Raw genomic sequence first — 26,807 nt, 5'->3', positions numbered from 1 at the left:
AGAACAACTTACTCAATACAGATTCCATTCTCTTTCAGCATAGCACATTTTAAAGCCAGATAGTAACATTTATTTGACTTATATCCAATGTAAGCTCCTTAAACATGGGGTTTAATATATGCTATTTTCCAGTGCTAAAAAGTGACTGCCTTTTTTATAGCTGCTTTTTCTTCATTTGCTTCAACCATGTTACTTCCTCATCTTCCATACCTAGGGGAAATACACATTTTTAACTATATTTGGAACATTTACAGTTATATGAGGAAATAGAAGTAGTGCAGTATCAGACTTTTTCTCTGAACTCTAAATGAAAGATATAACCAAATAATTTCCATAGCATATCTAACTATGTGTGTAATTCATTTCTTATAATATACATCTAAAGGGGAGAGTGGAATAGAATGATATATTGCCGCTCTTATAACTGTAAATATGTTGATCACTATATCCTTTACTTAGAGATCATACGTGTTCCTGGAAACTATTTTCTGTATGTGAATCTTCACAAAGCAAAATCACAATTTTACATTGTTGTTGCTCTACTTATGTTCTTATCTTCATTTAATGCATAAATTAAGGCTTATCTTTGCTCATGCTTTCATCTTTACTCAGCTAATTTTATAATGTGCTTATAATATGTGTTAATGGTCTTATTATACTAATTTCTGAAGATACGATGAAGACAAATATAATCCCATCCCTAAAGGAATTTACATTCTACTGAGAATTACTGTATTTTCTGAATTCCTATATATATAACCAATATTCAACATATATAACTTAATTTCTCCTATTGAATTTTTGATATATCTAATGAAAGATTGTGAGTGTTCTGAGCAGAGTAATACTATTTTAAGCCCTCCTTACTTATCACGATACCTAGTATATAATAAGGATGCTCAGAATTTTAGCATAAGTAATTTACAAAATTATACAAAACCACAAACCACATTTTATCTATCTATCTATCTATCTATCTATCTATCTATCTATCTATCTATCTGTTCTATCTCTCTATTAATCTATCTACCTACCTATCTGTTCATATATTTATAATTTTGTAATGAATGCATAGGCTTTGGCTGATTAAATGTATCGCATGCATTCTTTACATTGTGAAAGATTTACATTGTTATATGATTTAAGTAAAAATAAAATGTAAACCAATTCTGATTAAAGGCCTAATTTTGCCAATCCTTGAAGAGTATTCAAGAATATGTGTTTTATTTTTCCTTTGCTTTTCATGGAAATAGTATGTGTTAGGAAAGGGAAATTTTAACGAATGAAAACAGTTATAATACATTATAAAAACAAAGAATTTCATGCAGATATATTTGCATACATATATATGTATGCATATAAATTCATTCATACCTGCACAATTCATTAATATTTGTGGTTTATAAAATTTTGGAAATTTACTGCAATTTGTCTATTTTGGGCAATTATAAAGAAGGGAGCCTTCAAAATCATGACAAACAATAATAACTTGTTTTTTCTCATGAAGAAAAGATTTACAGTGGGCGGTGCGATGGTGGCTCAGCGGCAGAATTCTCGTCTGTCATGCAAGAGACAGGGTCGATTCCTAGTGCCTGCCCATGTTAAAAAAAAAAAAAAGGTAAATATTACAGTGCATGCTCTTTAAAAAGCAGTTAAATGCAAATAGATTATTTTCTGTGCCTTATATTTGATTATTTGAGTCAAGCTGAAATTTACTAAGATCTGTTGGATTCATTGTGGCATGTCATTTGAATTTGGTAATTACTTCAGGAAAAAAGTTGATGTTTCATCCATCTGGGAAATGTTCTGGATGAATGCATAAAAATTCCTTTTCTAATAGTTAATGGACAATAGATATGTAAAATAGCATATAATTTCAGGTATTGACAAATATCGTTAAGAAAAATAAACCCTGGCAAGTGGATAGAGGGAAACATATATTTTAAGGAAGGGTAAGACAGGCGGTCATGCAGGTCTGCATTCAGGGATAGAGTGGGACAAGTTACTATAGTTGTGACATTCCAAGAGGAGAGAGCATAAATTGTGAAGTCCTGAGTCGAGAGTGCATTTTGGAATGGACTAGAATACTCAAAAGGCCAGGGTTAGTATGGAGCAGTGTGGCAGGAAGTGAAATGAAGAGGTAGCAAGACTCTACATTACATAGGGGTAAAGGTAATTTTAATAATTAGATTTAAGGGACGGTATTTGAGTAAGTAATTCTGGAGCTGTCATGATCTTCTTCTTGTACAGAATATCCCTTTAATTACAGCCCAGCAACAATTATTTTCAGTGTTTGTAAAGCTGTCAATCCTTTTAAGTTGGTGCATTTCTATTTATCAGGATTTATCTTTCAATAGTTTTGATAAAGATTTTGTAAACTAAAACTCTGACCCTTGATTGTAGAAAGAATTTAAGCTTAAAATGCTTATATATATTTATATATGTATATATATGTATAAAGGGACTATTATATTGACTTCATTCTCAAGTCTGTATTCACCTCCTTTTTCCTTCCACAGTGTTCCCTACATGGTTTGTAAGGATGGATTAAGCATGCAGGACTTCTTCCTGCTTTCCTTAAGAGAAACTGATTGACTGCAAGAGGTGGACACTTTCTTCTTCTCCATGTAAAAGCTATTACAGTCTGTACCAGCAAGGGTGTCCTGACATTGAGTTGGTGATGTCAATGATAGTGATTGGTTTTATGTTCAATATTAGGGGACAGTCACAAGAAGCTCATTATCCTCATATTCACAATAACACTTTTATTGATGTTAAATATTAATCCAATCTTTCCATCTGACATACTTCTTTCTTTTGATTGTTCTGTAAGGCAATGAGAGAGCAGGTAGATAAATAAAATTGTCATCATCTTTCATATTCATTGTATTTGGTTTTCTTCTGTAGTAGTCAGGGTTCTCTGGAGAAACAGAACCAACAGGAGATGTAAATAAGATTCATCAAAGTGTCTCACAAAACCGTGGAGATGCAAGAGTCCAAAATCCTCAGGGCATGCTGTGGGCTGGCAACTATGATGAAGTTCTTTGGCCAGCTCCACAGGAGAAGCTGGCTGGCAGAAGAAGAAAAGAAAATTCTCTTCTCCCTTAAAGGTCTTCAACTGATTGCATTAAATCCAACTGAATGGATTATCTTCTTGCCGAAGACATACACTTAGTTGATTGCAGATGCAATCAGCCACAGCTGCAGTCAAGTGACTGATGATTTAATAAATCAACCTTTGGATTTGTCAACCAGCCACAAAATATTGCGGTAACAGGTAGACCAGTGCTTGCCTGACCGGGCAACTAGGCAACATCACCTGGCTAAGTTGACATTTGAACTTATCATATCTTCTCATTCTATTTTTATATAATTCATATAATATCAAAACTATTTCCCTCATTTTCATACTTCATTATATTTTTCAGAATATATATTCAGAAATAAATATAATGCATTTATATTATGTAATGTATATACATACATGCTTTACCAAGTACATGCATAGAAAATGATTGTACAAATGCATTTGTTTTCGTTAAGTGTTGAATTGTGGCTTGGCAATGAGTGAGGAAGAGAAATTGATGAATGAAATATTATTTGTTTTATGAGCACACAATATATTGGAGAAGAGAAAATAATAATAAAATTTAACTATAAGTTATATTATTAAGGAAATGTGGAGTCATTTGCTGTACCGTGTGTAGTAAAAGCACAGACACTCTAAACTGCAGTTATGTCCAACTTTTCACTTTCTCACTCTGTCTCAATTTTATTTTTTATGCATCTCTTATTTCCACAGATTGCCCCTTCAGTTTTTTTTTTTTTATTGTTATTATTACATAGGCAGGCACTGGGAATTGAACCCAGGTCTCTGGAACAGCAGGCAAAAACTCTGCCACTGAGCCACTGTGCCTCTGCCCTCGTGCCTTCAAAATTTTAATGCTATTGTTTTCAGATTGTCTTTTGTCCCATGAACAAGTGGCTCAAATATTCTTGTATTTATTTTATTGCTTACAGAAATGCATGTCATTAATGATCATATACTTTGTGGTATAATTATCCTCATCTGCATTTTCTGCAGTTGCTATTCAGCTTTTCCTACTTATCATCTTCAATAAATGAATTTACCTAAGTTCTATGCTGACCATTTTAGAATTATCATGCTGGATATTGAGTTGTGAGAAAATGCTTCCTCACCAGTATACCATCTCTATAACTAAACCAGAGTATGTTTGCCTCTGCCCTGGGAAAACAGAAATCTTCTTGCTTGCAGCAAATGCATATTTCAGATAGTTTGAGTAAATTGATTTCATAGTACCTTTGGTCGTACTGGCTAAGCTCCACAGCTGCAGTACTATGGACCATGATCTCTGAGTATTCTCTTCCACCATAGCTGTTTTGCCAAGAATACTGGTTTGCCTATATATCTTTTCCATTTAGCCTTGTCCCTCTTGGCAAAAACCTTCCAATAGACATACACGTAGCCATGTCAAGCAAGGTTTTCTTCATTTGATCTCTCATGATGGCATAGTCTACTTTTGGAGAGCTATTTGTACTGCTATACATCTGTAGGAACATAGGATCATGCTTTGCTTCAACACTTAGCAGTCAGTTTTTACTATGCTGGGAATCCTTTCTTGAGAAATTCTGGCTGAAACTTGTGGTTGATGTCTCATTTCATCAAAGATGTATCTATGTCTGTTTGTTTCTCCTTATTTTAGAAAAGGCACAAATACAGATATAAGTATTCTAATTATTGCTAATGTTGCAAAAACTTTCTTTTCTATGAATCAATTACACTGACACTTGCAGAACTCTTTGAAAACATAATAAGAAAATCAAAATTGAAGGAATGCCTTAACATAATTCCTTGAAAAGTCTAAAACATGTCTGCTGCAAAATGTGGAAGCTGCTCTAATGTTTCATCAAGCTCAGAGCTGGCATATATGAGGACCTGGGAAGGTCACTGGGAAGCTAACCAGTGCTAGGAGAGCTATCACTGAAGGAGCAGCCAGGTGGGGCAAATCATCCAAATGTCCTCACCTTAAGCCACCACCAACATTCAGGACTTCACTCTAGGGAGTAAAACATGATGTGATACATTGCATTAATAATGGGTTGTAGCAACCCATGAGAATGGAATGAAGAATTGAAAGATAAAAGAGAGAATCCTCATGGTAGAAGCTGTTGCAAATTATAGGACCAACAGAAAAAAAAAAAAAAAGAGAGAAAGGAAAGCAACCAAAGTCATATTAAAAGTACAGCACATACTTGGTGGGAAAATAAAGGAAGAGAAAGATAACTAGAAAGTCATGAAAGGAAAAATCTATAGTGTTCGCTATATCTTATGAATATACATATTATTAAAATATTTTAAATAAGGTATAAAGTAAAATTGAAATGTGAATTCAATGAATAACACCTCATATCTAAATGAGGCTCATTGCAAGAAATATTGCAGATTTAATGTATATATACATATTAAATTAATTAGTCTACATACATATCAGTGAAAAAAATATGTAAAACAGTGTGATCCAAAATGTAATATAAAGTAAAGAAAGGAATGGACTAGAAGTGTATACCATGGATTTATCTCAAAATCAGTGTGTTACTCCTGTTTTACACCTACAATTATTTAATCTCCTTAACTTATGAAAGAGGCAAAAAGTATGCAATGATTTTGTAAACTTCTGTATGCTGAAATTTTCATTTCATAATTTCAGCAACACTTCCTCTGTAAAAGTGACTGTTTTAACATTCTGCACATAAATTTTCATGACAATTATTTCATTACTTGAAATTATTAAAAAGAGTAAAACTTTTTTATTACTTTACTGATTCTGCTTCTAATGATTTATGCCCAATTTCATTTGAGTTGAAATTACCTGTTGCAATTTCACCTTATTATATTACCTCTTAAAGCACAGAATAACTTCCTTTTAGAATTGTTCCTGTAGAATCAATATGTGGTAATTTTATTCTTACTAATTGCGAAATGCTTCATTTTACTTGGAACAACTATGCATAAAGTTATGTATAGCAGAATTGTCAGTGTTTCCTTATATCCCCTTTGCTCTGGCTTTTCCCATACACGTTCAGCATCCTACTGAAAGCCTCTGTATCTTAACGATTGAAGATTTTCTTTCAGATTCAGCATAGGTAAAGATTGCAAAACTTGATGGAGATTAAAAGACCCAACAAAGCAGTCCTCAGCCAATGGCAGATATAAACTTCCCTTTCTATTGGATGTGACAATCCTGGTTGCAAAAGGTCATCAAAGGAAGTTCCCTTGTATTCCTATCTTTTGAAGTGTTTTCAACAGGAAAGGACGTTGAATCTTGTCCAATGCCTTCTCTGCATCAATTGAGATGATCATGTGATTTTTCTGCTTTGATTTGTTGATATGGTGTATTACATTAATTGATTTTCTTGTGTTGAACCATCCTTGCATACCTGGGATGAATCCTACTTGGTCATGATGTATAATTCTTTCAATGTGTTGTTGGATACGATTTGCTAGAATTTTATTGAGGATTTTTGCATCTATATTCATTAGAGAGATTGGTCTGTAGTTTTCTTTTTTTGTAATATCTTTGCCTGGTTTTGGTATGAGGGTGATGTTGGCTTCATAGAATGAATTAGGTAGTTTTCCCTCCACTTCGATTTTTTTGAAGAGTTTGAGGAGAGTTGGTACTAATTCTTTCTGGAATGTTTGATAGAATTCACATGTGAAGCCGTCTGGTCCTGGACTTTTGATGTTAAGAATTACTGATTGCATATGTAGAATGGTATGATTTCTAAATGTTGGGTTAATTTCTTTTTTTCCGTTAATTAATTAAAAAAAAAAGAGGTCATCAAAATTTCTATACGAAATTCTATAAGAAACCTCAGACTCCTGATTTAGCAAGGATCAGCAGAGGGACACAGATAGATAGAAATAAAGGAAGAGATTTAAGAGTTATAGAAGATAGAAAGACCTACTCTGTCTAATCTGAGTTGCATAAAATCAGCACAGACATAATAGAGAAGTAAAATTTGAAATAATGCCCAAGAATTTTACAAAGTTGAAGAAGAACATGAGTGAATATATGTAGAAGCCTTCATGTATTCAAAGCAGAAAGTGAATCCATATTTATAATGAAGCTCCAAAATACCAGACATGAAATGAACACTTCAAATCAGCTATTGGGTGGGCCACGGTGGTTCAGCAGGCAGAGTTCTCTCCTGCCATGCTGGAGACCAGGGTTTGATTGCTCGTGCCTGTCCATGCCAAAAAAAAAAAAAAAAAAAAATCAGCTATCGAAAAGTTAATGAGCATCTAAAAAGGAGAAACTATGAGACTAAGAGATTTTTAAACAGAAAAAAGTGGAAATCCAGAAACAAGTAAAATAATATTTTTCAGTACTGAAAGGAAATATTTATCAGTCTAGAGACGTGTATCAGAAAATAAAAGCTTCCATTGAGTAATGAGAGGATGAAATAACAATAGTTCCAAGTAAAATGAAACTGAGTGAATTCAGCATGAATAGAAGTTGTCTAAAGAAAACTATAAAGGATATTCTTCACCAAAAAAGGAAATTAATCACTTCAAGAATATCAGAAGCAAAAATTAATTGTGAACAAATAAAATGCTAAAAATAAGGATAAGAGTGACATGTTTTTCTGTCAGAATGGATCACCCTAATTTCAATTATTTCTTGTATTCACAGCCATTATTATCTCATTATGAACTTCATTACATAACACTAGAAAGCATCCTATTGTCACATTAACTCTTTTCTCTTTATATCAATGGTGTATCATATTTATAATTTGGCTCTTCTTTCCTCATATTAACACTTTTCTGTCATCTCTTATTCATCCATTTACCTTCTTCAACATATATACGTATGGAGGTTTGAATATTGGAGCTTTCTTTCTACCTAAATGAATGCAACTCATTAAAAATTATTTCTTGAACATTTATATTTGGTATATTGGTATATTTTATATTTGGTATTATTAATACAATTTTATTTCACTATAGTTGTATTTCTTGGGTTGCTAGTTAATTATTGATATATCCTTATATTCTGCCTTTGGATATATTTTCTATATTCCTTCTTATCTCACTTTCCACTCATTACAACCTGTTGTGTCTCTTCCCCTTAGTCCTTAGTTTCAAAGAGTGTTATTGATGTCCATTTTTCTGCTTTTCTGTTTTCTAATGACTTTGGAAAGCAGGGCTCAGCTGGAGTACTTGGTAATATAAACTGTTGGATTTGGTTTCTATGCTTTTCCGGTTATTGAGTTGAAAGTGCTTTTGCAAGGATTTATTCCATTTTATAAAAGAGTACCGGATAATCCCTCAGCTCGGGATGAACTCCTGAGCCTTTGCCAATGCTAGAAGCAATGTCATGATATTTATATCCTCTCGTCGCCAACATGTAACCAGAAATTGCTATCCTATTCTCACTCACTGAAACAAGGAGAAAAATAATGTTTTGGGTTGCAGTAATGGAGGAGGAAAGTCTGTGGAAATTTTTGTGCATTTTTTTGAATGCCATATTCTCATAGAGACTTCCTGTCCTTTTGTTTGCTTAGAATTGTTTTCTCTCAAAGTTTTATCAAAATTCCTTATGATTAGTTTATTAAAGAAAATAGAATAAGCTATGTTATTTTTTAAAACACCGTTTCTAATTTTCAGTGAGTTATCAGAATAAAATGTTATTTCTGTGCATATTTAAGTTTCAAACACTTGGCTTTCTCCCCTCCAGTGATGGAGTTCGAGTACATTCCACTGTACAGAGGTAGGTCTGGGAGAATCCAGCCCCCAAGTTCCCTACTGAAGGGCAAGTTGGGGAGGGGAGTGATGGTGTGCAGTAATTTTAATGAGCAAGCCTGGACATATTTTACATCATGTATGCATATATTTCGCTAGTCAAAATTCAGTCGTAATCTTCCAACCCAACTCCAAGGAAGATTTTGAAGCTCAGCTTTCTGCATGCCCAAAAATGATAAGCAATGTTTTGAATATACCTTTGCTTTCACAGAGTCCCTTGTTCATCAACTCATTTTATTTTTCCTCTCATACACTGAATATTCCACTCTCCAAGGGAGATAGTATCAAGTCTTATCCAATCACCAAGTGTTACTGAGAGCCCAGGACCGCTATATGTCATCAAATTCAGATGTGACTGTATCTGGAGACCTAAAAATTTAAAGGGCAAATTATTTACCCCTCTGCGACACACACAACATGCAATGCCAGAGCAGACACGAGATACCCATTCTAAATACTTCCATTGGAAAGGGAAGGATTGGAGGACATGGTGGTGTGGATGGGATGGTATTCCCAGTAGGGAATTTGGGCTCTAGTGGTAGTTTCTGCTTCAGGGCAAGAAAGCTGCTCCTTAGCTAGGTTGTAGTTCAGTGTTAGGGCAAGTGGCTTAGCCAAAGTAAGACAGATGCCTACAGAGGCATCCCACCAAAATACTGATAGTTATAACAATCCATCCCTCAATACTTCAGCATCATTCTTTTGCAGACAATGTGGATGGATGATATATTTACTGCCAAGGGTAAAGCATTATCAAACCAATGTATAAGGTACTTGATGGTATCAGTTATTATAAATGTTTCAACAAATAATTAAATCAAGAGCTGGAAGTCTTTGTATAGCTATTCCACTTCACCTTCAGGAGATAGGTAGAAGGAGATGTTAGAGGTTTAATAGGGTCTAAAGTAATTATTAAAAAAAAACTTTGATTATATTGTGAAATGCCTTGATTTCTTAAGACAACCTTTGTAAGTTAATTTTGGACTGGCCCTGAGTTATTAAGCTAGATGCATCAGGGGTCGTTTCTATGTTTCAGACACTCAGATTGTTGGCTAATGCTAGTCTAAGATAAGGTAATTATCCACAACCACCTATAGTAGTGAATCTGTTGTCTTATTAGGCCTAATTAGCATATGGAGAGACAGGAGCTTCAACCAAAAAACTGAGGAAAATGCATGGACCTCCAGATATTGGAAAGCGATCCTTGCTGTGTGATATTAAACATTCAGCATGCCAGCATCGGCATGGCAGAGGCAGAAGCAATTGTGGGGGCTACCACTCATGGTAACATGTATCACATAAAGAAGAGAAGCCTATTCCTAGGCATCTGCCATTTTAGCCAGGTAATAATCTGAAGGATTTTTTTTAAGACTTTTTAAAACTTTTATTAATAAAGCCAATCAACATACAATATGAACATTCTTTTTTTATCACATAGTTGTATATTCATCATCATGAACATTTCTTAGAACATTTGCATCAATTCAGAAAAAGAAATAATAAGAAAACAGAAAATAATTCATACATACCATACCCCTCACCCCTCCTTTTCTTTGATCACTAGCATTCCAATTTACTAAATTTATTTTAATATTTGTTCCCCGTTATTTCTTTTTATTCCATATGTTTTACTCATCTTTTAATAAGGTAGATAAAAGGAACATCAGACACAAGATTTTCACAATCACACAGTCACACTGTGAAAGCTTTATCATTATACAATCATTTTCAAGAAACATGGTTACTGGAACACAGCTCTACATTTTCAGGCAGTTCCCTCCAGCCTCTCTGTTATGCCTTAACTAAAAAGGTGATATCTATTTAATGCATAAGAATAACCTCCAGGATAACTTCTCAATTCTGTTTGGAATCTCTCAGCCATTGATATTTATTTTGTCTTATTTCTCTCTTCCCCCTTTTGGTTGAGAAGGTTTTCTCAATCCCTTGATGTTGAGTCCCAGCTCATTCTAGGATTTCTGTCCCACGTTGACAGGAAGGTCCACACCTCTGGGAGTCAAGTCCCACGTAGAGAGGGGAAAGACAGTGAGTTTGCTTGTCGGGTTGGCTGAGAGAGAGAGGCCACATCTGAGCAACAAAAGAGGTTCTCTTGGGGGTGACTCTTAGGCTAAATTTTAAGTAGGCTTAGCCTATCCTTTGTGGGGTTAAGTTTCATATGAACAAACCCCAAGATTGGGGACCCAGCCTATTGCTTTGGTTGTCCCCACTGCTTGTGAGAATATCAAGAATTCTCCACTTGGGGAAGTTGAATTTTCCCCCTTTGTCACCATTCCCATAAGGAGACTTTGCAAATACGTTTTATTCACTGTTCAAATCCTTCTGGGATTTATTGAGGCATCACTCTGGACAAACCTACAAAATCTCATGCTCTACGAAAGATTCCATGTACTTTTGGTGCTCAACTAAGCTGCCCACATAAGTTATATTAAGAAATGCACTAGTTGAAATAAAAGTTTTGTACCAAATAAACATTTTTTTGCTTTAGTCTCACACATGAGTTAAAGTTTTAAAATATTAATTACCATCTATTTTCAACACCCTACAGTATTGACATTCCTTTGTTCTTCCTCATGCAAAACATTTTTAAATTTTGTACATTTAGTCACTATTCTTATACATTGTAGGCATTCCTGAAAGATTTTTTGACCCCTATTTCTCAAGACAGCATCTGGATTTATCAGCTGGTGTGAGGTACAGAGGTACTTCTGGTTCAAAGTGTCACTGGGTGACCTCTGTGATTCCGTGGGCACTCTCCTCCCCGTTGGTGAACTTGTGAGCTGGGTTGATGTCATCTGGCAGGAGGTGATTGCAGGGGGCCAGAATAAGATTGTGTTTCCCTCCCAATTAAAAATCCATAAAAGATGGAGAGTTCTGTAACAGGCCTTTGCATATATTGGGCAATACTAGTTAAGATATCTCTGTAGGTTTTTTGCAAAATGGTTGCCGTCACAGAGCTCTATCACTTTTGAGGGGTTGTCTACCATGTACCAAGCAAAACCATTGGCTGCATGTTTCCATGTGGCCCCCTAAACTTCCCTCCACAGGGAGATTATATTTTGTCTACACTAATGTGCCAGGTGATGTTAATTCTTTGTAAGATCTCTTCAAAATCTGAGCTCTTATCTTAGAATAATTTATCTAGCAAACTGGGGTAGAGGACAATTAGCCAAGCAGACTTTGATTTTCCCACTTAGCTATAGGAGGAGGGAATGGGATTGCCATCATTACCATCTAAAGATACGTTAGCAAGGGCTGAGCATGGGGAAACCAACTTCTTTTGCAAGTTTGAAAGGCCCTATTATGCGGTTTTAGCCTCTCCTGTAAGTACCATTTCCATTTTACCAGTCAGGCTTCAGGGGTCATGCTGAGCTGCTGCTGGAATTATCTCTTGTGCAAGGCATTCATGGAATCAGTTCCTGTAAACATCTCTAATTTTCGAAGAGCTTAATAAGCAGCCAGCATTTGCCATGTTGAGTCCAAGGACTCCAAGAGGTATATTTGGCGGTAACCAAAGCCTCTAAGTTAAAATCCATTCCCAGTGGGACAAAGGGCATGTCTTTCAAAGTGGCCTAGTGGGCCAATTATATGGTGCATTGTTGGGACTCTCCCCAGAAGAATGCAAAATAAGTCAGTGTGATTTTGTGCATAGGCTGTAATGAGAGTGAGAGATGTGGGATGTGTTTCCTCCAGAACATGAATAAGCCTAAAAGGTGTTAAGCATACCTTAGTGTCTGAGGTGGGCTTGCATTTGATGATGGTGGGAATCTGTCTGCCCTTAGAGGATCAGAAGGTGCCCAGGGATTTGACAGGGTTTAATGGCCCTTATATTTTATGGGGTGCTATTACCCAGTGTCATTTCTGTAAATGAGTCTGGCTAGGTCCTTTCAAAGTCCCTCTTTAGAGTCACCCCTTATTGGATGTCAGCTATAATAGTGCCAGTATTACGCAGTTTTTTAAAGACCATTTGTTAAGGTCTTGGCATCAGCAGTTTACAATTTTTTTTTCTTGGTATGGTGCAAAGTAAAACATGTTGGCCAAGTCAGTCACAGTAACTCAATCACTCATGCTGCAGCTATGTATCTTTGATTAATAAGATTATTTTAGGAGTAGGAGTTTTGATGCGAAGACATTTGCATGGAAGTTTGACATGATTGATTGTTGATCCCCTCCATTGTTGGAGCATTTAAGAACTGGTTGTATAGGGCTACTGTATGGGGAGATGGTAAGTTTAAAGATGCCCTCTTTGAGGAGATCTTCGGTTACAGGCTGGAACTCCGTGGTTTCAGGTAATATACTGGGGCTTTATCACCTTGATTGACAGGGGCAGTTCCACGGGGGTTCTGTTTGGCATGACACACCAGGGTAGCAAATAGTTTCTCTTATTCCAGACAATGTGTTAAAACACCCATACTCATAATGGGGAAAGTAAAAGCAAATAGTGCCTTGACTATGGGTAGATGTTAATAAGAATTTTTCCAACTGTCACAACTATCAAAGGATCAGGTGACTGGGTTTATGATATGCAAGAAGAGGTGGGGGCCCTCCAGTGGAGGTACCATTTGGGTCCCCTGTGAGATGGTCCGCCAAGTGATAAACCAAGATATGTGGCTCTGATTTGAGTCTCCCTCATATCACAGCTCCACTCTGTTCAGAACTCCACCCTGTCCATAGCCTTAATAGCAAGAGCTTTCCCAACAAGGTAGAGCAAGACTGCCCTGTAAACTGTGGGGAAAGGGCTCCTTGTAAAAATGTTTTCCATGACTCAGGCACAAAGAGTACCTCTCCAGTCAGAAACACATTTTAGGTCTCTCGTGTAATGCTCAAAGAAATGTTATACCTGTTACATTATCTCAATCTTTTAAAGTAACAATCAAGTGTCATTAATTGTTTGCCAGCGAGCATCTACCATGGCAGTAATACCTGCTATAGACATGTAGATGGATGTGTCTTATTTATGTCATTTGGGGAGGGTTTTTAGTGAAACCAGATAATTGTTACATTCCTTGGGGATGAGAGTGGCAACTCCCTCCCCATATTAAGGAACTCTCATAACCAATCTGCCCCTTTCTCCTTGTCCACTTGAACAAAATCTTACAGGTATGGTTTGAATTTCCAATCAGATAACATTTTGAGGTTTAGTTTTCAATTTTGACTCTCCTTGGGGGTTTTGCTTGACTTATGCATGGTAACAGACTATTTGTGATTCTGGTTGACCAGATGCACAGGCAATCTTTTCTCTCTCTTGGGTGTCCTAGTGACCTCATAGAGGTTGCAGTTTTTTTTCATTAGCATGATTATAGCGAGATCATCAGACACAACCCCTAAACCATGAGGTGCAACCCCAGAGCTTTCACATGCCGATAAATCATGATTCCTGGGGAAGACTCTACAAAGCTGCCAATTTGATATGGGAAGTTTAGGCAACACCCAACAGAGGGAACAGGTGGTGGCACAAAGCGGCATGGACATATGTCAGTAAGCCAAGGACCTTTCCCAGATGGTATTAGCTATCTGGAAAAGCCAGTTAGTAAGTCAGAAGCAGCCAAAAAGCATTATGAATCATTACCAAGGTCATGTCATTTCCATGGTCATGCCGAAACCTACAGCTTGCTGTGCAACTGGTAACAAATTAACGTTGGATTTTAAATTTATGTCCAGATGGAGGTCAGGTGCAACACAAGAGGAAATTGAGGTCATGAGAAAAATAGTACATTACTCAGAGGTCCTAGTGAGGGGAGTATTTTGGTTTGCTAAAGCTGCCAGAATGCAATATACCAAAAATGGGGATTTATCAAGTTGTAAGTTTATAGTTCTAAGCCTGTAAAAATGTCCAAACTAAGGCACCCAAAGAAAGTTACCATGCCTCAAGAGAGTCTGATGGGTCCAGAACGCCTCTGTCAGCTGAGAAGGCATGCGGCTGACATCTGCTGGTCTTTTGACTTTTTGCTTCAAACTGCTTCCCTGGGGCAGTTTTCTTTCTGCATCTCCAAACCTCTCTGTCTGTATAGGAATTCAGCTCTGTTCAAAATGATCCCCTCTTAAAGGACTCCAGTAAGCCACCCCATCTCGAATGGGTGGAGACACATCTCCACCCTGGATCACCCTATTGTGATCCATAGTAGATTTTTCATGGGAGTTAAGAATTGGTCAGATAAAGCAAATAAATATGCATGAAAAAGAAAAGGGACTATAGGTCTGAGTGCACTGAGGATGGTGAGCTTACCATTTGGGACCAGCTGTGGGTTCTGTGTAAGGTGTGTGGGTGGTATTTGTGGTAGCCACAGATTTGAGCTTTAGGTTCTGGGGAGATTTATGCCTCTGAGACTGGAAAGCTGTTTGCTAACTAAGCCAATGATCAGTGTTGAGGCAAGTGGCTTAGCCAAACTTAGATGGATGCCAAATCAGATTGGATGATCATCATCGGTTTTTGAAAGCTTTTCTTCTTTAAACCAAATCAAGAAAAAATAAAACATCCTGATAATTTTTTTTTTTTAAACTCTCTGGTGAAGTCATTATTCACCTATGTATGAAGAAGTGTCTTTTCTATTATTGAAGTAAATTGGTTATGTTCCTAGCACAATTACCCATATCCCCCCTTACTCGCATTTTTTACGTGTCTGAGCTTTGTAATTTCCCAATTTTCTTTATTTCCTTTAGTTATCACCCACATTTCTTTTATCAGACACTGCCTCTGGAAGAGTAGGAAATGTGGGCATATATTTCATCTTAAGGACAATGCAAGTTCTAAATAATCATTGACCTATATAAACTATATATGAAGTACTAAAGTAAAACAGAAAGTTACGACAATAGTTCAATCACTTATTTAATCAGATATTTTACACTGATTATCCCTTATGAAAATGTCAAGGTATAACTATATTATTCTGATACCCATCAAGAACTATATCTATAGGAATTATTAAATTTTTCTTATTGGTTGCTTTGTTTAATTATCCTCAAAACATTCTTTATGAACTTTAAGGGCTTAATTCAATGCTATTTTGTAAAACTTTCCCTGGTTAGTTGAAAAATATTCTTTTTCTAAGTAATTGAGCGTAGTCAGTTCAGAGGTGTGTTTACATTAATTAGCTCTCTGAGATAATGATCTCTTCCTCTCATTGCTAGTTCCAAGATGTTCTTTTACTTATATGACTTTCTAGGTAATTAAAAATAAAACAAAACAACACTAACAACAAAAAAATGCACACACACACACATACATTCAAACAACCTACTACATCTGCAACAATTGTCACTTTCCTTCTTGTCTTTGAGATTCTATTCAAAGATATACAATAAAGAACAATCAGGAAGATTCTTTGAAGGTCAATGCATATTTTATCTAAAACTTTATTCTAACATAAATCTTATCACATATTTTATAATCTTATCACATAAGGTAAAGCACTGAAATTTGAAACAAGATTGATTTCTGCCAAATTTAGAAATAGCATCCTCCTGCAGGCTTTTACCATCTTTTGGGTGCCAAGATAAAAGGAGAAAACCATCTACCTCTATGAATCTAGAGGATTTCTTTTTGGGAAATATGCAAGTTCTAACATTTTCTTACGCTGGCAAATCTTTGTACAAACCATATTCTAAGTATTGCTAATCCAATGAAGTTAATATTAGGCACTTCTACTAATTTTATTTAATTTCCGTAACTGTGAAGGTAAATACAGCATTGCATATTGAATTCTTTAACACTTTTTATGGCAATATGTTCAAACATATGGATAAATTTTCACGAAGAATTTTCAAATAATCAGCCTTATTCCAATTATTACTTAGGGTATAATAAAGGGACATACCTCAACTACATTTTGGGAGTACATTATTGAAATATAAATTAATAAGGCCATTTAATAACAGTGTTAAAAAAGAAAAGATAAATAACCTACTACCATTATACTATCTCTGTGCTTTCTAAGGAATACTTAGGAAAATTATATGCTTATAATTTCATAGTAAAATGAATTACCATTACTTTGATAAAACTTAATTTCTCTCAATTAAAATATATTCTCTGGATATGGGCAAAATTTTGTCTTCAGCTTTTAAACTATGTGGAACTAGGGCCAACTGCATAACTTGGGGAGCCTAGAGCTAATTGGAAATGTGGGGTCACTTCAAATAGCAGGAAGAAAGTAATTACAGAGCTTCATGAAAGGTATTTAAAGGAAAAGCTTTTTCCTTTATTCCAAGGTATTTCTCTCAATTTTGGTGATTTTTATTTGTTATTTAATTTTGCTCTAAGTAAAGAGAAATTAAAATTTCAAAATTATTAAAATGGATTTTACCTTTCATCTTTGTGCTGTGCCACATCAGTTTCAATACAGATGTAAGTGCATTTAACTTGTATGTGGGACCACCAAAATTATACAATCCATATTTCATAGCACATTCATACATAGGTATTTTGATCTCACCAGAATGGTGGAAATACTTCACAAAACTATCCCACTTGTTTCCCTTTCATTGTTTGATGTGCACACATTCTACTAATGTTTTCTATTTTTGGCTTATTGATAAGTAAGGAAGGAAAGAAAGGTAAAAGCACTATATTTTGCCCTATCTTTTCCCTTCCTTCAATATCATGATTTTAGTCATAAATGATTGCCTATACAAGGAATTAACAACAGTAAGAAAATAGATGTTTCTTCAGACATTCTTGTGTCTAAGAAATCCATGGCCACCTTTCTCTGCTTGAAACAAATTCTGGTTCGGGTACAAAGCATGATCTCTAGAGGCAGTCAACACTTTGCTTCTCAGCTGTAGAACTAACACACTTACCTGCTATTTGCATCTTGCTGAATTGGCCTGAATCTTGGGTCTGCTGCAATTCTATGCTCATGGGACATCACAAATGCCAAATTTGAATAGAGAGGCAAGGAAGGCCAGATGCACATATCACACACACTTCTCTGCTCACATACATGCTCCAGAGCCCCATGGGACTTCACTTATGAAACACGAGTTCAAAGATAAAATAATCAAGAATTTCAAGACAGCCACAACAAAAGTTTAAACCAAGAGTGGGGGTCTTTTTGAGTATTTCTGACTATGACTACAAAGATTATACCAACAATGAGTTGGCCCCACATGGAAGAGTGAAAGCATGAAGTGCTAACCAGTTATTTTCATGATAGTATGACAGTATGTTCTTTTTCTGTTCCAATTGAAAGAAACTCACAGAGGAGTAAATAGTAATAAGAAAATCACACTGAATTTCTCTGAGTCAAAAAGAAGTTAGGAGTTACTAGAACATTTCCTACTCTTTTTAAACATTTTATATCTCAAGAATAATTCCAAAATAGAAGATGTCTTTGAATATAACAGTTTTAAGACTATGTGTCATGTACTTCCTAGTTTCTAGTTTAACCAATTATAGTGTACAAGGCATGAATCTCACCACACATGCTCAATGGGAAAATATGGATTGTGTATCTGGACTTAAATTCAGTTTCATAATCCATTTTCCACAGTGCAAGACATTTAATCTGAATCAATTTCAGGTCACCTCAGATTTCTTTGAATTCCTGCAGGAATTCCAGAGAGCAAATGTTTATGCAGTAGATGATCTAAGAGCTTTTGGTGGCATTAATTCTCCCCTCAGACTTCCTCTTTTGGGCTGATATATAGTTATTGATCTATACACAGCTCTACTGCGCTTCTCACCCTCTCTCATTCTCAGTTAAAAAAAAACTGTTTAAGCCCATGGTGTCTGTGCCGTACCTCTGTCACCTTTGGGTGCACCAAAACATTCAATGCATTCTTTTTTCTGGTGCTATTGAAAGATCTGTGGCAAAACTTTGGATGTCTCTGGCCAGACACAGCATATAGATATTACTTCTATGCTACCGGACTCAAAATTTATTCTAGGTATTGGGACACATACTCTCTGCTACCAGAGAGCTCTCCCATCTAGGTTCTATCACAGATGCTCAACTATGACCAAGACTGTAACCTCTTCCTTAGCACATTTCTCTATTTGTATCTCAACTTGGTCAGAAACAATGTACATGACCAGGTTTCTTCTTTTACCTTGAGTCAGGATTTATAATTCTCAAAATCAAAAGTCCAGAAAGGACTATTTCTGTATTGTCCCTTCCCTGAAGCAATAAATGTGGGATGCCCTCTCTCCATGTGTTAGGGAGAAAACAATTTATTCTAAATATCAGATACAGTGAAGGAGGTAAAGGGAAACAGGTACTATCTAAATTATTTAAACAAAAACCAAAGTAATTGTTTTTGATCATAGCTCATTAAAATAAATAAAATGGGAAAATAATCCTCTTTTTTTCATTTTTCAAGCAATTAGTTAGAAGAGGAATCTCAGTCAGTAAAAGTGGCACAAAATATTTTTATCTGTGTTAAGAAAAGAAAAGTTCTTCTAGTGACATTTATTACTTCACTTTTCCAAGAAACACATACGTTATGGATCATTATGCAAAGCATATATTGGGAAATATAATGGACAATTAATGAGCTTTTTCTAAAGACACAGATGTCAAGGCTAAGTTTATTTCATTTATTTTCTATAAATTTAGAGACTATTAAAATTGAGCCATTTATATATAGAAGAGCAAGTGACTTACACTGGGGAAATTTGGCGTCAAACTTGTAGTCTTATGCTGTAGTATAATGAATAAAATTCAAAGTTATCAGCATGACAGCTAAGGTGAACGGACTTCTTATCCCATCCACCTACCTTCTACTCTTTCCCTTCAGAGATAGTTTATTCTAATCCCAACTAAGCAATATTCATTCTTAGGCCACATGCTTTCTTTTTAACCCCCCACTTGCATTTCTAAAGTCAAAATGCAGTACAGATACCAGCTCCCAGGAAGTTTTCCTTGATGTCTTTACTCTGGAATTCCTGACCACCCCAGATTTCCAGATTCATAACTCTATCACCTGTTTACCCTAGTGATTCTCTTGGAACCTCAAATACAATCTGTGAAACATGTGAATTAGTTGGCTAAAATCCATTCTTCAAAAACTGCTCCACCTACAAAAAAATAATAATAACTGCCTCACTTAATTTTAGAATTACATTTTTATGATTCATTGTATTTATTATCAAATAGTAAAAATGAAGTATTTTATGGTATAAAATTATGCATAAAAATCTTCCTATTAATAGATATGCTTTGCACACTTTGAAGGAAGAGTGAAAGTTCATAGTACCTTAACATCCAGATGAGTGCTTGGAATAGTTGTTTTGTCCCCTCTTTGTTTGGGTGGTCTCTCTCTCCCACTCTCTCTCTCTCTCTCTCTCTCTCTCTCTCTCCCTCCCTCTCTCTCTCTCTCTCTCTTTCTCTCTCTCCCTGGTGGCTGCTAAGTCTGTCAATGTACCTCTAACAAGAGATTCAACTTTAACGAAGTGGAGGGATGGCCAGTATCGCTGCAATAGAACCAGTGCTCTTTGTGGTTATTTCAACAGCATCCGGTTTATCAGCCTTTTATCCTTTCAACACTTGCTTTTTCAATATATAGACTATATATAGAATCAATTCCTTTTATATATTCCCTCTATATTCTTAGGGTTGGGCCTTATTTTCACATCCCTAAGCTATAGACATCAAATTGAGTTAGTTTCTGTGTAGTTACATTGATCAGTCTTTAAAGTGTCCTTGTTCCTATAATCACTGCTTTATCTTCTGATAACTAACAATTCCTCAGTTAACAGTGTACTAAAAACCCTTTGATGATCTCCAGTTGCTTATTAAATTAGCTTACATAAAACAGAGCCTCATGCCTTAACATTATTTTGTAAGATTTGATTATGGGTATATAAAAATTTGGGGATGTATCACTTGATCATAGAGCTCATCAAACATGAATGGGCAAAAATAAAAGAATGTTGATATAAGCAGATGATGGCATGCATTTAGGCATTTGGCACATGCGTATGGAATGTTCACCATGGGAATTATTCTCTATCCCATTGGTACTGTGAAAAAAAAGCAAAGAGAGATATTTATCAGGATTTCTACATAGAAGGGGAAGTTGGGCATGAAATTCATGAATCTGCATAGTTGTAAACAATGCAAGAAGTGGAATTGTTGGATTGCTCCAGCACTAGTTTTTTCCTGGTTCATGTAGCTAAGCCTGGAGATAATTATGGGGATGATTTGGAAATTTATTGCAGAGAAGGATTTGAAGTCATGCTTAAACCAGTTAACTTGGAAAGCAGACATTTTAACATGACTTAGTTAAGCAATGTGTATTTGAGGGAAGTATTGTCACTTCTGTCCATTTCACTATGTGGTTGGAAATATGCATTTTCTCTCAAATGAGGATTGTGATGTTCTCCTATTCTTGGATTTCTGTCATAAAACTTTTCTTTGGAAATAAAAATAAAATCTTTATGTTGTCTTAGATATATATTTTTCTCTCCCTGGAAGTTGAAGTAGAATGGTTCTATGATATACAATAGCTTTTGTCTGTAATCTACCATTCCACTCCCACTGTGAGCTTTATTCAATTATAAATGCAATCAAAGCATTCTTTTTATGTAATTTATCATTTTATCATGAGCACCGGGTCCTTACCGAATCTTTCAACTTTTCCGACCAAACATTTAATTTTCTTGCAGTTCATCTGATTGTAAACTATATAGTCTGCTAGCAAAAATCTCAACATATCTAAAAACAACTGCTATTTCCTATGGTTTACTATTCCTGTTTTCAGAATTTTACTATTGCAACCTTCTCTAACATTTTCTGACCTTTTTTTGAGGATGTTGCCTTTTTTGTTGCTCTTTTGTCATTGGTTAAAACATTCTTTGGGTTTCCTTACTGCTGTTACCTAAAGGTCTTTACTGTCACTTTAAATATTTGAATAATCCAAGGACTTTTAAAAGCCAACTGAAGGCAACATCTCCGAAGTAGGTAGATTAATCGTGATTCTTCCTTATTCATGTGATATTCAGATCCCCTTCTTTTTAGTTATTTTCAATAGCATTTTCCAAATGGATCTTATGACTATCTAATGCTCTCCAACCTCCAAAATCTTAAGTTTAAGTATACAACTTCCTCACCCCAGCTCTTACCTTCCATGGTCTAGCATATCCTCAATAACAATTTCAATTATCTCTCTTGGCTGGAAACCACAGGTTATAATTTAAACTTCTCTTTCACCAGTTTCTCTCTCAACTCTTTTCTTCTACTGTAATTTTCCAGAAAGCTCCTGCTTATCAATAAGAAGATCTGTGTTTCTTGGTTCTACTCCCAGAGCTGAAAGAACTAGAGTGAACTATTCAACTGTTTAACTAGAGGATAACTATAAATTCATGAGTTGGGACTTTTACATTGTTCTTCGCCTCTACTTACCATTTTGTCTAGCTATTTCTACAACACCCCTCAAAAATAAACTGCATCCTCCACCTCAAGCCCCTCTTTATTCCTCCATCCTCACACTCAAACATTTTCTAACTTCCAACCAGATCAAGAACGTTGAAATAACTCGCATCTCTTCACCAATTGTTCACACTGCTGTTTAGGACCAAAATAAAACTTACTAAAATACATTTTCCTGATTGTCTTTGAAAGTTTGACTTTCATATGGGCTTTTTTTGATATACAATGTGCATACTTTTCCTCAATCCATATCATTGGTCAATTACAAACATGGTCATTTTCAAATATTTATGAAAATGTGTGATTAATAATTTAACTTTCAGGGTAATTCACATACCGCAACTTAATGACTACAGATACATGAAAACAGCAAAACTGTAAGTGCTTCTCTTGACCTAATTTGATGCCTGTATTTATTAGTACTACAGGAAGAAAGTACTATAAGCTTTCACTAATTTCAAATAAATGAATGAATTTTTGTGACCATCTAAGAATGAGTATTCTCTTATAGGTAAATTATTTCTATAATAATGATAAAAGTTTTCAACACATCATTGTCCACAAATTGTCCACAAACTAAGCTTTCCCTATTTCTTGGGTTAAGTAATAAGTAAAAAGTGAATAAATATTAGTGATATAATAATGATATTATATACATGTGAATCAAGAGTTACAGCAAAATTGAATAGTTATCTTATCTGTTTTGCACATATCATTTTTAAATGCTATTTTAATTTTTAAAACTGGGAATAAAGAATGATAATCTAAAGTCATTCAAAATAATCTGATTACTCATAAAACCAGGGGTCTTTTGTAACATCAAAGCTTCAAACATAAATTTATCATTATAGAGTTGGTTGCAATTTTCAGAATTTTATATAAATGGAATCATATAGTATATAATATTTGTGTCTGATTTCTACCACTCAGCACAATTTAAAAATTATAAAGTCTTCCAAAGTGTGCAAGTATTATATTTCTTTTCATAAATGAATATTGTTCTATTCACCTGTTGATGGATATGTTATTAGTTTCAAATTTTTGTTTATTATAGTTCAAATAGTTCTCCATATTCAGCTGTAAGTCTTTGCATGGATATTTGTCTTAGCCTCTCTTGGTTTTATACTTTAGAGTGGTATTATAAAGTCATATCATAGACTAAATTTAAAAGGTAAAATTTTAGTAAATTTCCAAAGAATTTTCAAAATAGTATTGTTTTCTTACATTCTCTACACAGCAGTGTGAGAGTAACAGTTGTTATTCTACCTTGCTAACACTTGATTCCATTATTCTTTAATTTTGGTTATAATAAGGGGATATTAAATGGTATCTCATCATGGTTTTAATTTGTGATTCCTGATCATCATCTTTTCCCGTGTTTTTCATTCATTTATACATATTCTATTATGTAATGTATCTGTTCAGATGTTTTGCATATTGGGTAAGGAGGAGGTGGTTCTTTGCTTTGCCTTCTTCTCTCTTTTTTTTTTTTGCATGGGCAGACAGCACTAGGATGCTTTGCCTTCTTTTAAAGGTTGTGATACATGTGTGTGTGTATATATATAGATTTTTAAAATATATATATATATGTAAGAACTTTGTCAATTATAGGTAATCAAATGATTTCTCCCACTGTGTGGTCTGCCTTTTCAGTTTTTTAACTACATATCACAAAAGGCTTTAATTTAGAAAAGTCTAAGTATTTTTTTTTCATGGGCAGGAGAGGGAATCAAACCCAGGTCGGCATGGCAGGCAAGAACTCTGCCACTGAACCATCATCGTACCACACTAATCATTTTTTAAATTTTTGGTTCATTATTTTTTGTGTGTCTAGCCATGAAATTTTTGTCTACCTGATAATAAAAACTATTTTATCCTAGGGAATTTAAAGTTCTTCTGTCTTCTATTAAGGCCTATAATCAATTTCAAGATCAATTTTCTGTATGACATCAGTGTTTTGTTGTTGTCTCTTTCTGTAACATTAGAATATACAGTTTTTTTTCAGTACTATTAGCAGAAAACACTTTTTCTGTCCCTACTGAATTGGTATACTAAACCTTTGCAGAATATTTCTCAAATGTTAGTCTCTTTTATTGATCTATATGTCAAATCTTATCTGTATGTCAAATTCAATTGCTGTAAATTCAGCAAACCTGAAGTAAAATCCTGTAGGTCTACAAACTTTGATGTTTAATTTGCTTTGGCTATTCAAAGCCATTGCATATCCATTGGAAATATAGAATAAAGTTTTCAATTAAAATGTCAAATGCAATTCTGATTGTGATCTGTAGACCAACTCAGTGAAAATCTCCATTTCAACAAAGTTTCTGAGGTATTTCAATATTTGAAGTCCTCATCTTCAATTCCTATCAGCCATGTTCTGTGGATTTAGTGCATAATTCATACTCAAATTTTAATAAATAAGTCTACATATTTTATGTTGACATTTGTTATAAGTAGAATTAAAAATATTTCCAATATTTTGTTGCTATAATATAAAAATACAAATGATTTATTTATTTACTGAAATGGTTTAGGTAGGATTGGAATTACATCTTGTTGGACAGTGGATAAAATACAGCAGTAATACTTCTGGCCAAGAATTTTCTTCATGGAACATATCTTGATGTAAAATGGAATTTCTTTAAAAGTTATAGTGTTATTCTGGGTTTGTTTCAGCTTATGTCCTATTTGGCAGGTTAGATTTTAAAATCATTTACCCACTTCATTTAAATTGTCAAATTTATTGGTATAAAGCTACTTATAATGTTCTTTATATTTCTGACCTGTGTAGTGATATGTCCTCTTTTATTATGCCATTGTGATTTTTTCTCATTTTTCCTGACCAGACAAGCTTCAGTTTTTAAAATATTGTTTATAGATATTGTTTTTAAATATTGTTCCTTTCAAATAATCCATTTCAGTATTGATGATTGTATTGAGTGTCCTTTTTCTGTTCCATTCATGTCTTCCTTATTTCCTTCTTCTATTTTGGGGATGCATTGCTCTCTTTAATATAGTATGTAAGTTCATTGATCTTGATTATTTTCTAATATAAGTTCAATATGGAATAAAGTTCCCACTACTGCTGCTTCATCCACATCACACAATGCGTTCATCTTGATCAAGATACATTCAAATTTTCCATATGAGTTCTTCTCTGACCCTAGCATTTATGAGTAGTATGTTGTTCAGTTTCTATGATATTATTTAATTAATTCTTTTCTCTGGCAATAGCATATACCCTCTATGATTTCAATCCTATCAAATTTATTGGTACACATTTTATGGCTCAGTACATGATCTATCCTGGTGAACTGAGATTGTCCATTGAAAATAATATATATTCTGCAGTAATCATTGTGTCATTTTATAAATATCAATTCAAGGTGTCTGACAGTGCATTCAAATCAGTTATATCTTTAATGATTTGGGTTGTATTTGTCTTATCAGTTGCTTAGTGAGTGTTGCTCAAACCTTTTACTGTGGTGGAATTGTTGCTTTCTCCTTATAAGCCTATCAGCTATTAGATTGCACATTTTGAAACTGTAATTAGATGTATTTATACTTATGATTGATATGCTTTTGTCTAGAAATGTTATTTTCTTCAAGTTTTTTATATCTGATATTAATATAGCCAATTTTGCCCTCTTTCAGTTATTGTTTGCTTGGTACATATTCTTTCATTCATTATTTCCATTCATTCACATATAATTTATGCCTCATTTTTAAAATTTGATTCTTGTTGACATCCTAGTGCTAGGTTTTGTTCTTAATTTAATCCTTGAAATATCTGCTTTTGGAATTAAGTGTTTGGTCATTTCACAATTGGTTTAGTTACAGTTATGGTAAGGCTGAAATTTAACCACTTTTTGTCTATGATTCTACTCTGTGATTTTAGTTACTTTTTCTCCCTTTAGGACTTCATTTTAGTTTCTCTGTTGGTTATTTTATCATGTTTTAAGCTTTTTTTTTTTGCCATTGCTCCAAGGATTACAATATACATTATTATTTTTTCACAATCTAGTTGGTATTGCTCTAGTTTGCTAGGCTTGAAAACCTTCCCAAACGTGTTGACTCTCAGCAATGAAGACTTATTAGCTTATAAGCTTAGAGTACTGAGGCCGTGAAACTGTCCAAATCAAAATATCATTAATGCAATTCCTTCTTCCTCAAGTCTGGCTGCCAGTGATCCTGGACTCTTCTATCACATGGAAAAGTACATGGTGGCCTTTATTGTTCTCTCCTTTTTTTCTGGGTTTTGTTGCTTTCTGCTTCTTGCTGCATGTCCTTCTCTGTTTCTCCCTGAACTCTTATAAAGGTCTCCAGTAGGAGGAGTAAACCTACCCAAAAGGAGGTGGGTTACATCTTAAGTTAGGCTCTTCTCACCAAAAGGTCCAATTTACAATGGGTCTACACCCATAAAGATGGATTAACTTTAAGAATATACTTTTTTTAGTATTTACAGCTTAAAACCATTGCAAGTATTAATATTGAACTAATTCACATAAAATATGGAAATCATTGCTATCTTTGTGTTATTAACTTTCAACAATATAACTGTAATGTACCTCAACATTTGTATTTATCCACTTTGG

Source organism: Tamandua tetradactyla, chromosome 9, assembly GCF_023851605.1.
Source record: "Tamandua tetradactyla isolate mTamTet1 chromosome 9, mTamTet1.pri, whole genome shotgun sequence".
NCBI classification, from domain to species: domain Eukaryota; kingdom Metazoa; phylum Chordata; class Mammalia; order Pilosa; family Myrmecophagidae; genus Tamandua; species Tamandua tetradactyla.
This window is presented reverse-complemented; position numbering follows the sequence as displayed.